The following is a 13056-nucleotide window of genomic DNA, read 5'->3' on the forward strand; positions in this document are numbered from 1 at the left end:
ATCACCAGAACAAGCGTGAGGTCCAACTGAAGAGGGAGAAAGCTTCGGACGTCATTTTGGGTTTCTTGATAAACTGCCAAGGCTGGATGAACTAATCTCTAAGGTTCTGAGATATCTTTTTCTTCTCTTTTCCTCTCCCCTTCTCCCTTCCTTTCTCTTCCCCTTCTATCCTCCTCTCCCCCTTTCTCTCTTCTCTCCCTTCCCTTTCCCTTCCCTTCTCTCTTCTCCTCCTCTGGCCTTCTGTCCTTCCTTCCTCTCTCTCCTCATCACTTCTTTCCCTTTCCTTTCTCTTCTCTTTTCTTCTCTTCTTTCCCTTCCCCTTCCCTTCTCTCCTCCTCTGCCCTTCTCTCCTTCCCTTTTCTCCTCCCCTCCTCTCTCCCTTCCTCTCCTCTTTGATTCCCCTGCAGCCTTGGCAGAGCTGTGGGGAGCCGTGTTCTTAGGGGCCCATGGCAGACATGCTATTATACATGTTCGAGTTTTGAAAAGTTTAATTTTTTTCAATTAGCAAAAACCTGGCCCTGATTTGAGAGAGCGGCAAACTGTTCCTTGGGACACTGGGCAGTGACTTGCCCAAGGTTCTGCAGGCAGGGAAATAATTGAGCTGGGATTCGAAGCCGAGTCCCGAGCCTCCAGAGCTAGCTCCCCTCCCACTCCGGTGGCCTCTAGCATAAACCTCCTCGTCCCAGAATCCCTCTGCAGGGAAATCTGTGCCTGAAGAAAAAGGCCAAACCAGCTCAGCAGCGGAAACCGGCAAACACCCAATCTGAGATCCAAATGAGGAAGGAAAAGGAAAAAAACCCCATGCAAATGGCCCCCACGATTGACCTGCATTTGATTTCCTCAGTGTGGGCCTCAGGGAGGCCTGGGGCTTTTTGCTGGAACCACATCTGCCTTTTCCATTGAAGATGAACCCCCCAAATCAAGTCTGTAGTGCTAGAAAGGACCTTAGAGATCGTGCCATTTTACAGAAGAGGAAACTGAGGCACAGATGGGAGAGTGACTTGATCGAAGTCCTCTGGTTAACTTGCTCTGTGACTTGTGCAAGTCAATCCCCTCCATCAGATTTTAGTTTCTATCCTTAGACAAATATTACCATCACGTCAGCTATGATAATCATATCAGCTAAAGCAATTCCACCAGAATGATCTTCACAATGGCTCCTCGAGGAGAGGACATGGTCCAAATTCCTAAACATTTTGGACGGCCCTTGGGGTTAGTTGATGAGCCAGAGTTAGGATTCAAACCCAGGTCTCCTGAGTTTTGGGACAATACGTGTTATCCCCCATTAGACTCAGAGAAGACCCAAGGAGGAAGGGACAGAATACATGACCCAGAAGGGACTGTCGAGGTCATCTGATCCATTTTGCAAAAGGGCAAAGTGAGGGCCAGAGAAGGGGAATGATTGGAGAACTGAGGCTAGAGTCCCCCAGGCTCCTGACTCCCAGGCCAGGTCGGTCAAAGATGATGATAAAAGTCCTAGCTGCCACAGCACTTAGGGAATCCTTTAAGATGATCACAGATCCCGAGCTGAACTTCAGAGACCATCTGCTCTAGCACCCTGATCTTACAGCTGAGGAATGTGAGGCCAGAGAAATTATACAATCACAGATTTAGAGCTAGAATGGAACTTGGGGGCCATGTGGCCCAAGCGTCTCATTTTGCAAAAAGGGAAACCGAGGCATAGAGAGATGTAGTGAATTGTCCAAACTGATACAGGTGACAGAGCCAGGATTCCAACCTAACCTTCTGACTCCCAAACCATCTACTCTCAGAGTTCCCAAAAGTCCTTCAAAGTAGTTTCTCTATAGTATTTCACATGATCCCCACCACACACCTCAGCATAAGGATAGACACTTTTATTATTTCCATTTTACAGATGAGGAAATAGAGGCTCAGAGAATAACTTGCCCATGTGTGAGTGTCAGAGGCTGCCTTCAGCCCAAGTCTCTCCTGACTTCAGGTCCAGTGCTTTGTCCCCCCCCCCCCCCATTCCATCGCCAAGAGTCAGAGAACCCTGATATCTTGGGAATAAGGAGGCAGTGGCTAGCTGTGGAATGGTGCATGGGGCAGGGCAAATGCTGATCCTTAACTCATTGTTTTCTTTTACTTTTTAAAGCTTTAGACTGAATAGGGATTTTATCAGGGTTGGAAATTCCTTCCATCAAAGCACAATAACAGCTCTCTGAGCCTCCTAGTCTTTGAAGGTCTGGCTATGTCATAGGCAGGATTTCACCCCTATTAGTAGGTCAGCTGTCTCCTGCTACACCAGATGAATGAGATGTTGAGTTGGTCTGTTTCTCTGCTGCTAAAGGTCAGATAGGGGTGCTGGCCCCCTCAAATTTTCCAACCCGGGGCAAGCTCTAACCGTCCCACCCTAGTTACACCTCTGACTACAGCCCCTATATGATTTCTTTAAGGACACTTACTGCACTGAGCCATTACCTAAGCCTGCGTTATCTCTTTATTGGCTAAGTCACGATGTTGGCTCATCCCTAGCTCGCAGTTACCTTTACCTGCAGATTTCTTTCTTCGATCAAAGCCAGCTCTCGAGCGCCTTTCATCATACTCTGTTTAAAGGGGTCTCATTCTGGGGTTTCTCTCTAGTCTCACTCTGACAATGTCCCCCAGCCCTCTCAGTATTCCCATGTTATTTGGTGTTGAGAAACTGCCCCTACAACAACTGCAAATGAGGTGAAGGGTAATAGGAAAAGCTTCCACCTCCAAATTTCCCCTCCCTCCAACAGCGTGGCACTTATTCCTGAAAACCCACCATGGATATCTCTTCCTTTAGCTTAGTTTCTGTTTTTTTCTGGGGGGCGCAAATGCTGTAATGTTAAGCTTAACTATAAGAATTGGTCAGATTCCTGCCTGAGAATGGATTTGGATGGCCTTAGGAAAGAGGCCCCAGGTTTGAAAATCTGGGAAGCCAAACTTGACCTAGCTCCCCATTTTGAATGGGCTTTGAGCTTCCTATTCTGGCCTCACTGGCCTCTCTTTCCTGAACACGCTGTCCTGCCCCAGACTCTCCTAGGCTTCTTCTTGTCTTATAGCTCCTTCCTTCCCTGGTCAGCAGAGGGATAGGAATCACAGACTCTGAAGCTGTTGGGCATCTCAGAGCCCACTTAGGTCAACCCGTAGCTGAACAAGAGACCCTTATGACAATACCAACTACTACTACCACTACCACTACTACTATTACCACTACCACCACCAGCAGCATCTGAGGTGGGATTTGAGTGCAATTCCTGACTAATCAGTATCTGGTCCATAATGGGTGATGAATAAAGGTCGGTGATGGATAGACATGTGCCTGTGCTAGACTGTATAGTTTTCTGGTCTAGTCTCAGGTTCCTCTACCTTTGTCCTGGTCCTGTCTCTCCAACAAAGCCCATCTGGCCTTGGGGAAAAGATGCTCCCGGCCCCTCTGCCTAGCCTTTAAAATTCAGTTTTCTTCCAATAGCTTCTAAGCTCAGCTTTCTTGCGCCCACAACCAGCAACATCTACCAGGTTCCACCACCCACTTGGGTGAGTCATAGCTTATGCCCTCTTATGGAAAGGGGGAGAATGCCATATAATCAAATAATGAAGTGCCCTGGCACCCACGTAGGGTAATTCCCACCCACAGCAAGGAGAGAGTCGCTCTGTCATATCCTCATTGGTGCCAAGCTCTGTCTACTGAGCTCACTGGCCACACACCCCTTTGTCCTGCTGCCTCAGCCAAAAAGGCTCAGACTCACCCCCCATCCTGCCTAGCAGGCACCCACCTGCTCCAGCGGGGGCAACTTCTCCAAACACCATGTGGGAGGATCCCAATCTACACAGAAGGCCAGAAATCCTCTAGCCAGCCCGCTTTGTTCTGCAGGGGAAGAATCTGAGGCCCTGAGAAAGGGGGTGGCTTGTCAAAGGTCACAGAGCTAGCAAGGAACAGACAGAGGATTCAAACACAGGGCTTCCGACTCCAAATCCAGTGCACGTTCCAGATAGCTACTCCTATTTCTAGGTTTCTGGATGGGAGGCAACCTAAGAGATACTCTAGGATGGGCATGGCATTCATACAGAGGAGGAAAGGGGGGCAAGGAGGGGCTAATCGCTAGAAGAACACAATCAGTAACAGAACTGGACTTTCTACCATGGAAGTGGCTGCAGCATCAATTAGTTGACCGGTCAGCTAACAAACAGGCATTTGATATGTGCTATTTCTGCATCTTTTATGTTTCCTCTTTTAATTCTTTTTTGTGTTTTCCTTTTTTCAGGAGCCCTGACCACTCCACAGTGACTTTGCACTCCATTTTTTTCCTCTGCAAGGAAAGCATGCTTATTCTTTCTGCTTTCCTCGCTTTGTCCTTGTCCAAGTCTTGCCTTGCGTCCTTGGTTAACTTCTACATAGAAACAAGATGACCTTCAAGGCTACTGAGATCAAACCCTTCTTGGTACAGTGAGGTTCCAAGGTCGAATGATTTATCTGTGGATGTCTATCTAGAATATATGGGAGGTGGGGCTTGAAGCCAGATCTTCCAGAGTCCAAGTCTAATCCCTAAGCACCACTCCATGATGACTCATTTTCTGTAGCTCTAGTTGCTAACAGATCTAGAGAATTCTAGGCAAGGGCAAGAAGAAGAATGGATCCTTTTCACCCGTAACCCCGAAGGTTCCTGGGTAACGGTCCTGGAACGGATCTACTTCCCCACTCCTTGACTGATGGCTTCTAGATAGAATACCCATCCACATGGGAGGACATTGTAGATTAGGTGGCAGGAGTCTTGGAAGCAGAAATAAAGAGGGCACTTGTGGATTGGGTACAGTTATTTGCCCTCTCCCTGCCTATACATTTATATTCTTTATAATCTGTAAATACACTATGCACATGCTGTTTCTCCCAAAAGGGAATGTAAGTTCCTTGAGGGCAGGGACTGCTTCATCAACGTCTTTGCAGCCCAGTGCATGCTTGAAACATAAAAAGTATTTAATAATTCTTAAATAATTACAGTACCATAGAAACCATGGCTAGGATGTATGGGAAGACACGGATGAAGAGATGCTGAAAGAAGTAAGTGAAGGCTAGAGAACCATCTATAGGAGAACCACAAGAACATAAACATAAACAGGACTGAGCAGCAGCCAAATTCTAACTCCTTATTTTCTCCATTCACATTTGGGGAGAACAGATGCTTCATTTTTCTCCTCTCGATGGAGAAGTGGGAGACTACGGGTGCAGAATGTTGCATATACTTTTGTTTTGTTTAGCAGCTTGTTGTTATAAAGGAAGGTTTTATGGTAGAATATTGGGAAATGATTGTGATGTGAAAAATAGGCAGAAAAGTTGTTTTTTCCTCCCTTTTCAACAAGGATCTGGGAGTGAGAGTCAGGAGAATTGAGCTTCAACCTGTTCTGCCAGATGCTACTCTTGTGACTCTATTACTTCTTCTCTTCCCTTGTCTGGAAAATTAAGGGATTGGATTAGGTATTCTTTCTTCCCCCCCAGCTCTGATATTCAGTAAGTCTATCTATGTCCATCTTGCCTCTCCACCTGGAGTATAGATTTCCTAGGAGCCTGATCTGCATCTTCGCATCTCTCCTACGGTGGAGGCCAGCCCAGGGAGGCCTAGGATTTATAGTTTACGGAGACCCCCTTTCTACAGGTGAGAAGTCTGAGGTGCAGAGAAATGGTCTGCTCTGTTCAAGATCGCACAGGGTAAGAGTCAGGACCCAGAGCCAGGCCTCTCCAGGCCCAGCATTCCTTCTACTGTATGGCCTGTCCATGGACGGAAGGGCTCTGCAAAGCTGCCTTGGAGGATATGAGCTCTTCATTGCAGGGATACCTGAGACATTCCAAGCCTGCCTTCTCTCATCTCCAGCCCCCTTAGCCCTTTGATCACTGCAGGCCTTCTGGCTGCTGTCTGAAATGTGAGAGCTTTGGAGATTCTCCTTGAGACCAAATGGATTTGCTGTCCTCACTGTAATCAGGAAGGGCCCGGCTACCACCTGCTGGGGTTTCAGGATGTAACCCAAGCTGGGGCCCATCAGCCACCTCTTAGAGACTTAATGAAGTCAGTGGGATGACTTAGAAGGAAAGAGGGAAGAAGGGAGGGAAGGAAAGGAGAGAGGGAGCGGACTGGGTCTTCACAAAGTGGAAGGTTTGTCAAAGTGGCAATAGAATGACCCCAGTAACATCTTAATTGATCACCCTGAGTCCAGGGTATCCTCACCTCAATTTATCCTTCAAAGAGATGCCAAATGTTCATTCCTGTCTCAAGATTCTAATGCAAGGAAACACACTCATATGAAAGTACATAGATATATTTACATGCGTGTGTAAATATACCCACATACCAGTATACACACAGGCATGTGTGTATACACACATCTGTGTCTAAATATATAAATACCATATACATATATTCGTAGCAATTTATTACATCATAGCAAAAAGCTGGACATAAACTGGGTGATTGTTAATTGGAGAGTGGTTAAACAAATTGTGATGTGAGCTCATTGGAATATATTTTAGCATATTAAGAAGAGACAAATTCAAAGAATTCAGAGAAGCATGGGAAGATGTAGATGAACCGAGGCACAGTGAAATGAGAAGAACCAATATGTATAAGGACTACAACAATGTCACTAAGAACAAAAAACTGAAATAGAACCCAATGCAGTTACAACAGCCAAGGATGACCCCGGAGAAATGGGGAGACAATTCCTTCCCTCTGCAGAAGTGGGAGACTGGGTGTGTGGAATACTGTTTACACTATTAGAGTTGGTTGGTTTTGATCTTAGGATCAAAGAACTAGAGAAGTCACGAAGTCCAATCTCATTTTCACATATGAGGAAGTTGAGGTCCAGGGATGGTAAATGACCTGCTCAAGGTTAAAGACATAATAAGAAGTGGAGCCAGGATTCAAAGTGAATTCTAAATTCAGTCTTCTTTCCATTATACCACACTGCCTCCCAAAGGTGTGGGTTGGTTTTGCTGAACTGGGTTTTTCTGGCCTCTTTAGAAAATTTTGTAATTTTATTTTTCTTGCTTTTGTGTGTGTTTTCTTTTGCAACATGGCTAACAGGGAAATACGTTTTGCATGATTTTATGTATAATTGATATCATGCTGCTTGCCTTCTCAGGGGGTGGCATGAAGTGGGAGGCAGGGGGAAAATTTAAAACTCAAATTAAAAAAGAATGCTAAAAATCTTTTAAAATGGGGGAATAGCTAATGAAATAAATAAAAATTTTTTAAAAGAATATTTTGTTACAATGCATGGCATGATCTCTTGGGCACTGTGGAGACGCAGAGAAAGCTTTATTCAAAGAGGAATATGATGTAAAAACAAAAGATATCAATAAAAAGAAGATTAAGCACAGTCTGGACCTGTCATTCAATGTTCAAGAAAGCTCTGGAGTTCCCTCTGGGTCTATAAAGGTTCTTACCTGGACTCTGTGAACTTATTTTCATAAATGGATAACTCTTGGTTTAATTGTCCTTTTCAATGCCCAGAGGCTTTGGCAGACATTGTCCAAAGGGGGCCACACCACCAAAAAGGAATGACATTTAAAGACCTTCCCAGTAGGGCTCCAACCTCCTTTTAAAAGATGATTTCCTTTTACTCCCCATCACACATTTTCTGTTAAAGTCAAATTGGCCTAAATATTCCACCTTTTGTCCCTGGCCCTTGGCAGAAATGATCAAGAATAGCCTCCCCTCTTTCCCCCTTCCTTCAAAGTTTAGCTCAGGCATCATCTTCCAACAGGGGTCTCGCCTGACCTCCCTAGGGGCTATTTTCTCTCTTCACCTCCCTAAGTCCTCAGCAAATGACCCTTTTCTTTGAATTATTTTTGATATGCTTTGTAGTGATTGAACCTGAGCATGTGTTAAACCTCCCCAATAGAATGTAAGCTCTCGAGGGCAGGCACATGTTTGTGTATCTAGCTTGGCCCATCATCTGGAGCATTTATTATTGTTGCTCAGTTGTGTCTGACTCTTTGTGACTCCATTTTCCTTGGCAAAGATACTGGAGTGGTTTGCCATTCCCTTCTCCAGCCTATTTGACAGATGAGGAAACTGAGGCAAACAGGATGAAATGACTTGCCCAGGGTCACACAGCTAGTAAGTACCTGAGACTCAGGAAGATGAGTTTACCTGACTCCAGGCCTGGCACTCTATCCACAACGGTGCTACCTGGCTGCCATATCCAGTATACAATGGGAACTTAATGCTTATTGAGGTTCTGAGCATCAGCCCACCACATTGGAGCTCAGTTTCCTACTCTGTAAAATAGGGCTAATAATTACTGTACCTTCTGCCTTACAGAGTTGTGGTAAGCAAGGTGTTTTTCTATATTGGAGGTCACCACATTGAGGTGACTGGTGGAGGACTATTATGTGCTTTTGGTAATAGCCCACCTCTCCGTCCTGGGTCACTTTGGGCTGGAGTGTGGGTTTCAAGGAGCCCCCTTCAACATGTCTGTTAAGGACCATATGGACCAGAAACAAGCCCCACCCCCCACCTGCCATCACATCTGACATTTTACTGGTACAATGGAATTCCTTTAGTTCCTGAAGGTTTTTCTGTCTCCAAGGGCTACATTTCCCAGTAATTAAAGGTTTACAAAGTGTTTCCTCTCTGAAAAGTACCTTGTCAGATCATGATTGCCCCTATTTTATGGGTGAAAAAACAGGTTTGGTAGTAAGGTGACTTGCCCAAGGTCTAAGAATTTATGCATGAAAATGTTGCCATTTAAATGATAAAATTCTCCATCTTGAATGGGAAGGATGCTAAGAGGCCTTTGAAAATCCATCACTGGGGGTGGTTAGGTGGATGGAGCACCGACCTTGGAGTCAGGAGTACCTGGGTTCAAATCTGGTCTCAGACACTTAATAATTACCATAGCCATATGGCCTTGGGCAAGCTACTTAACCCCACTGCCTTGAAAAATCTTAAAAAAAAAGAAAAAAGAAAATCCATTACTCCCCGTTTTATAGATGAGGAAATTGAGGGCCACTGAGGTGACCATAGCATGGGGTTCACAAGGACTGAACCGAATGTCTGAGATCTCTTTGGATCCCCATATTCTGTGAAGCTTCCTATCTTCCAGGAAACCCTGCTTCACAGAGGTTGCCCCCAATTTTTCTTCTCTTAGTGCTCTGTCCTCCATCCTATCTCAGTGGCTTTGCTGTCGAGTGTATGTATGTATGTATGTATGTATGTATGTATGTAGATATGTGTCTATGTAGGTCTTATCTATGTAAGAAACCCACCATAGACTAAGTGCTTAACGAAGTCTTGTGGGTTGAGTGATAGAAATGTGATGGACTTATGGGTCAACAACGGCTTGCTGGGTGGGCACCCTCTGCTAGAACAGCTGCAGATGCCTCGAAGGCCCTCTGGAAGGGGGGGGGAGGGTCCAGGTCCAAGGAGGCTGCTGGCTCCACTGTGATTTTGGCTTCTCAAGAGCAGGACTGAGTTGGGGTAGAAGTGATGCCTAGGGAAGGGGAAGATGGGGAAAGGCTGCCCCACTATGGATTTCGGGGAAGTCAAGGGAGGGAGTATTAAACATAGTCACCTTCCTGCCCAGGACTCTAAGGAAGCTGCTGTCTGGGGTGGGAGGGGAAGAATAGGCAGTTAGATGGCTGCCTCAGTGATTCTGCTCAAGTCACCCCTCCTCTTGTCTTCTCCAAACCCTACCAATCCTTTAAGGTCCAGTTTCTGTCTTATTCTCCTTCAGGAAGCCTTCCCTGGTTGGTCCAACCACAGTGATCTCTCCTCATCTTTCCTCTCTGCTGACCCTCTGAATCTCCTAAAAAGGGAAGGGGAAGGCTAGGACCAGGTCTCATCTAGAATTTGAATCTGCCCTAGGGCCTAACAAAGTTCTTTCCACTTGGCAGGTGGTGAACAAATGCTGTTGAATGGATGAATGGCTAATTAGGCCACAAGGATATATAGCCTTGGGATGGGAGTGGAGACCCAGAGAAGATGACTTTTCTTCCTCTCTTCCCCTATGCCATGCTAGGTTATAGAGAAGGAGTTCTTGGTGTAGGGTCCAGGAATTTTAAATTTATTTTTCTATGTTGGGTTTTTTTTTTGGGCAAGGCAACGGGGTTAAGTGACTTGACCAAGGTCACACAGACTAGGTAATTATGAAGTGTCTGAGGCCAGATTTGAGCTCACATCCTCTGGACTCCAGGGCCAGTATTCACTCTGCTACCTAGCTGCCCCGGGTCCATGAATTTTAAAAGTTATCTATTTTGAAACTCATCTCAATAGGATTGGTTTCTTTTGTTATGGTAAATAGTTAAAAACATTCTGCTGGGAAGGGATCTTCAGGTTTCCTCAGATTGCCCAAGGGGGTCTAGGTCCTCCCTCAAAAAGTTAAGAACCCCTCCCCCCTCCAAAAAAGGTGAAGGATCTTTGTCCAGAGATCTCTGGGACTAGTTCAACTTTCTAATTTTACAAATGAGGAAACTGAGTCCTAGAGGAAGGGAAGTGACTTTTCCAAGGTCACACAGCTGGGCAAGCCCCCAAGTCGGGCTTTGAAGCTAACTCCCAAGCCAGCTGGGCAGGTTTCCCAGTTCTGATAAACTGCAGCTTTTAGGCCTCTAGCGCGGCTAACGTTACAGTGAGGGAGAATTGGGTTAAGAAGGCCTTCCTGATTCTTAGGAGGGATTAACTGGGGCAGTGGTGGGGGCTGGAGAATTTCTATCCCTGGAAATCCTTCTCAAACATGTAAGGCATCTGCATTCCTGGCAAGAGATGAAGTGGGGACCTGCCCCGAGGGAGGGGGATGGAGCAACTAAGCCTCCCCCCAGCCCCCTTCTTCCATCCTGAAAGGTTCTCAGATTGCACTGGCTTGGGGAGCAGGAAGCCCCAAGGGGCCGCCATTTGATGAGATACAGGTCCCTAGGCAGAGTCCTAGAAAATGGAAGGCGGAGGGGGGCCTGTTAAGAATGCTTCCCCACGAAATTCTCCTGCTGCTACTCCCCCAGGAAATCTCCGAGCTTCTTGCTTTGTCTTTGGCCTTCCCCCCTTCTTCCAATCCCAATTCTCTCAGACCTTTAGGGCCCACCTTCTCCAAGAAGCCATCCCAGAGACTGGGGGGGGGGGTTTAGGTGAGAAATTCAAACTGATCTTCTCCCTTCCCCGCCCTCCTCTCTCCCCTCTTAGAGTCCCTTACTATTCTTGTTCGGTCTTGTCAGACCCTTCCGGATACAATTTTGACTTTCTTCATAAAGAAACTAGAGCGGTTTCCCATATTTTTTTTTCCAGCTCTTTTATAGATAAGGAACTGAGGCCAGGTGACTTGCCCAGGTTCATACAGCTAGCTGGTATGCTAACCATTGGGCCACCTATCATATAGCTCAGCAATTCCTCTGTTCTATGGGTCTAACCCAGCCAGGTTAGAAGGCATTTGAGGACAGGGACCTTGTCTTCTTATTCTCAGTGTCCCCGCCCCCCCCCCCCCCCCCCCGCCATCCCTGGACTGTGCTTCCTGTTACACAGTTGGGCATCCCACCAATATTCAGTAACAGTATTGATAACTTGACGCCTCAGTGCGACCAGAGTGGCTGGAAAAGCCGAAAGACCATTCTAATTTGAACTGGTTCTCCCAAGGGGATATGTGTTAATGTGGAAACAGTATGAATTTGGAAGCAGGGGGGTCTGAGTTCAAATTTTGCCTCTTACATTTTACCAGTATGACCTCAGGCAAAGTAGTTCACATTCTGTGGGACTCAGTTTTCTCACCCGTAAAATGAGGGAGTTGGCTTCAATGACCTCTGAGGATCCTTCCAGCTCATTAAACTGGGTAACTGGCAGGTGTCCAAGTGAATAGAGCACCAGGCCCAGAGTCAGGAAAAACACCTCTTCCTGAGTTCAAATCTAACCTCAGACACTTACTAGCTATGTGACCTTAAATCATTTTATCCTGTTGGCCTCAGTTTCCTCATCTGTTAAATGAGCGGAAGAAAGAAATGGCAAACAACTTCAGTATCTATGCCCAGAAGACCCCAAGTGGGCTCACAAAGGTTGAACAGGATTGAAAAAAAATGACTAACAAGCTCAGTCCCAGAAGAGAGAGAAGACTTGAAGTAGAGAGGTTAAGTCAATATGAAAAGCAATTTCCTAAGAATGTGAGCTATCCAAAAGAGGGAAAGAGTGAATTCCTCCCCAGGAAATCTTGGGAATGTGGGAGATAGAGAGGAATTTGTGTTGAGGTACAGGTGGATCTGGAATGCTTCTCACGGCCCTCCCAAACTGGAGAAACTGGGATTTTGGGAACCGCTGAATCCTCCCAGGGAAGGTGGCCTGCCCCAGGACCCATTCCCTACTTGCTCTCTGGAGGATGGTGCTCTCAGAACGGCCCAGGGAACGGGGAAGGGCTGAGGAGATGCTTGCTCCAGGCCGGAAGACCTGAGAAAAACCCTTGGAGCTGGGCCTGGGGTTCAGAGAAAGGATGCAGAGGCCTGCTGGCTCTGTTCCTTCCTGGCCTCTGGGGTATCTCAATTAGAGACAAGATCAATTTTATTTGGACTCAGAGGGACTCTTGCTGACATAGGCCTTTCTCAACCCCCTTCCATCCAAGGCAGGCACCTTCCTGGTAAGGTAGCAAGGAGATCATTATGAGGAGCCTAATTAACAAAGAAACGGAGAGATAATTAAGTGGAAGAACATGTGGCTGGCGTATAGTGATATCTTTAGAAACTTGAGAAAGGACACTTTATTTTGAGCTCTCAAGAACATGACCGAGGAAGGGAGAAGAGAAAAGAGAGCGGGAGAGGGGGTAAGGTGGGGGCAGGGTGACAACTGAGGATGGGGGAGATGGGAAGAGGGGGCCTGAGCACCTGTCGAAGAATTGTGACCTTCTGGCCTGGGTCTCCCAAGGAGACTGCTATGAATGGGGGACTAAGAGCCAGCGGCATCTCTGCCTCCATGAGTTTCCCATCATCCCCTCCTTCTAGGAATGCCCTTCTTTTTTTCTCTTTTCCAAATCCCACCTAGCTCCTGTCTCAGTTCCTTTGGGAAGGCTTCCTTGATAGTTTCAGCCAGAATGAACTCTCCTCCTCGTTAA

General features: G+C 46.4%; 1 protein-coding gene across 7 annotated transcripts in view; it reads right to left on the reverse strand.

Moving 5' to 3' along the window:
• GTF2IRD1 (GTF2I repeat domain containing 1) overlaps positions 1–13056 on the reverse strand; it is a 234448-nt gene that overhangs the window by 35943 nt on the left and 185449 nt on the right. The window lies entirely within an intron of this gene.

The sequence above is a fragment of the Macrotis lagotis genome, chromosome 5, assembly GCF_037893015.1.
Source record: "Macrotis lagotis isolate mMagLag1 chromosome 5, bilby.v1.9.chrom.fasta, whole genome shotgun sequence".
NCBI classification, from domain to species: Eukaryota; Metazoa; Chordata; class Mammalia; order Peramelemorphia; family Peramelidae; genus Macrotis; species Macrotis lagotis.